The sequence below is a fragment of the Lathyrus oleraceus genome, chromosome 3, assembly GCF_024323335.1.
Source record: "Lathyrus oleraceus cultivar Zhongwan6 chromosome 3, CAAS_Psat_ZW6_1.0, whole genome shotgun sequence".
Classification (NCBI taxonomy): domain Eukaryota; kingdom Viridiplantae; phylum Streptophyta; class Magnoliopsida; order Fabales; family Fabaceae; genus Lathyrus; species Lathyrus oleraceus.
This window is the reverse complement of record NC_066581.1, coordinates 504,770,114-504,773,234: the sequence shown is the minus strand read 5'-3', so window position 1 is coordinate 504,773,234 and position 3,121 is coordinate 504,770,114. Positions and strand designations below refer to the sequence as shown.

General features: G+C 33.5%; 1 long non-coding RNA gene across 1 annotated transcript; it reads left to right on the top strand.

The window, feature by feature from the left end:
• Window positions 1-774: 774 nt before the first annotated feature.
• Window positions 775-2,531, top strand: LOC127128422 (uncharacterized). The gene is made up of 2 exons (XR_007805896.1): window positions 775-965; window positions 2,246-2,531. It is a non-coding gene; the product is annotated as an uncharacterized LOC127128422 (long non-coding RNA).
• Window positions 2,532-3,121: the final 590 nt, after the last annotated feature.

Sequence of the window (3,121 nt, the reverse complement as noted above, 5' to 3'; positions counted from 1 at the left end):
ATGTTTTGTGTAACTTAGTGCAAGGAAGGGAAGTCGTGGTTTTCGGGAAGAAAGTGATCAGCTGATGTTGAGCGGTATATCAGAGGAATTAAGTGGAAGCAAGTTTAAATGTTAATCCAATATCAGAATGAGATTGTGATGGAAATCAAGAAGTTTCAAGGGTTCATGAAGAAGGAAATTTGATAGCAAAGACAAGTTAGAAGAATGAGTATGTCAGAGACTTGAAATCGAAGAGAAGTCAAGTGTTGGTCTAAGACGTTGATACAAGGTTTGTTTGCTTGTTGAGTGAAGGAAATTCGGGGGCGAATTTCAATTTAAGGGGGGGAGAATGTAATATCCCATATTCCCTTAAATGCTCAATTAGTTGTCAGTTGAGACCAATTGAGTTCCTATGTACTCTATCTATTATCATTTGTAACAATTGGAGCTCATATGTACTCTAAATGTTGTCAATTGGGACCAATAGAGTAACCAGTGAACTCTGAAGATATTAATCATTAATAAAAGAGACAGACCAATATTAATAAGTACAAGAGAGGACATTTTTGGTAACATTAATAATTGGTCAATTGGTACTGGAAGATGAAATATCAATTGAGATATTTTATGTTACTACCTAATATTATAATATATATATATATATATATATATATATATATATATATATATATATATATATATATATATATATATATATATATATATATATATATATATATATATATATATAAAGTATATGTTATATATAATTGTGTGGTGTAGAAAGAAAGAAAAAGAGAAAGGATAAGAAGAAGTAGGTAAGAGAGAGAGTGAGAGATATCAGAAAAGGGAAAAGAAAAGAAAGAGAAGGAAAGAGGAAGAAGAGGAGAAGAAGAAGACTCATGGGATAAGAAGAGGAATCCATGGAACCACCATCATCATGTCATCTTCTTCATCATCTTGTTCTCACCATCTTCATCTCCAAGGTGAGTTCTTAGATAGATTTAGCATTTAGGGGTTAATAACCTATGTAAAAATGGTAGATGGAAAGGAAAATAAAATAAGTGGAGGTATTTAAGGAAAGAAGTTACTGAGAATTAATGGAGATTGGAATTTCTCCTACAACCAATAGAGTTCGAACCCAGGACCTCCTTGGAATTGTATAAGCCCTACCACTAGGCCAATGATGTTGTTGTCGAATACTTATGGAATGAATAAATATTAATCTAAATCTTGATTAAGATAGATTAATGAATTAATTGAGTGTTATATCTCCGTTTTAGACATTGACGGATGCGTTAGAAAGACAACGTAAAGGGCTATTATCATTGTTCCATGTTATAAAATCTTATGTGATTTATAAATGCCATGAATTATATCATGATGAAAATTAAATATTGTTGTTATGTGGAAGGTGACGTAACATGATTAAAAACCTTACAAAGATGAGTGAGGAAACCTAGGAGAATAACTTGATTAATAACTTAGAAATATGATCTAGGTTATGGAACATGTGAGATATATGTATGAGAATATGGTATTCATTCGTACGACGCTTATGTAAGGTCGTGGACGAATTGTTGCCATGATTGAGAATGAGATGCATTGTATGGAACATGCCATGTTATTATTTGTGTATTATGGTGAATGAAGTCACCTATGATTGATGAATTTGTTATGGTCCGTGGAACCGATGATTATGGAACCGATCATGTATTCAGAATGTGTGTTTTCTGTGGTGGTACACATCTCTTTTGGTATGCTTAGATGAGTAAGCATTGGGATGTGGGACCAATGATTCGAGCCTCAATTGGGTTTGAGCCCCAACCATGGTGGACATGGGGGAAAGGTGGACACCAAAGTGGGATAAGGCCCATACGGTGAAAGAGACTCAAAGTGGGTAAAGTCCCATACGAGTGATGGTTCTTAAAAGTGGGTTTGAGTCCCATAGGGGAACCGGATATCCACCGCGAAAGTCGAATCATACAAGCATGCATGAACCGGGCCTGGCTTAGACGTAAGTCCGTTCGGGAATTGATGCGTCGTGATCTGAATAATGATCGAGGTTGAGTTATGAGAACTCAGATGCATGTTGCCATACAATTGCGATATAGTTTCTCCATCGCTCAAGTCTTTGTTCCCTTGTTGACTTGAGTTGGATATGAGTTGAATATTGATTAGAAACCCTATAGAGCCGAGTGGACCCATAGGATAGGAGAACTCATTGAGATTATTATCTCATTCCATCATTGTTGTTATTCTTCAGGTAATCCTTACAGGTTGAATCTATGAGAAGCTGTTATGGATGTTTCAAGGGATGCTGTTTATCATGATCTTCCGCCGTGGAGTTGTGTGCAATGAAGATATTGCACATAGTTCTTAGATTTTTATTGTTTAGGCATTATTGTATAACATGTTCCATTGATGTTTTTAGTTTGGACATGTATATATATATATTGATGCCATTAGGCACTTATGTTGGATCAGTACCAATTATTAACACTTGTATGATATTATTCTAGATATATATTATACGGGTTGTTACAATGAAAGCACTAGTTGATGTGTGATGAAAGCAGAAAGAAGATTAATTCTCATATTCGAGTTCTGAGTGATTCTAAGAAAAGGGAAGGAGGAGAGTAGATTCAGTTTGTAATCATTGCATAAGTTTTATCATTCTGCTATTGGCATCATATCATCAAATTTGCTACAACTCACTATTGTAAGAGTTTGACATGTAAGCAAGGAAAATGCATAACTAAAAATATCTTCTAGAATCTTATTTGCTTAGCTGAATTCAAACTCACACGCATATTACTAGCGTGTGCCACATTCCTCCAACCATTTAAGTCTTTTGATATTTCTTATGGATCAGACACTTGATTTCACCTTGAGCCTTAGACTCTTGACCCAAATCTTTCTGACTCAACCCTTCTTTGTTTTCCTCTAGGATTTTTTATCGTGTAAGAGAGTTCTAAAATTGTATATATTTAATTTTAATTTTAAAATAAAAAAGTTATTTTTAGAGATATCAAATTAATTCAAACATGTTTAAGTAAAATTTATTTTATCTCTATAATTAATTTATTAAAAATTAAAATTTATAAGTTTAATTTAAACATAATTTTTATGGTAGTATAAG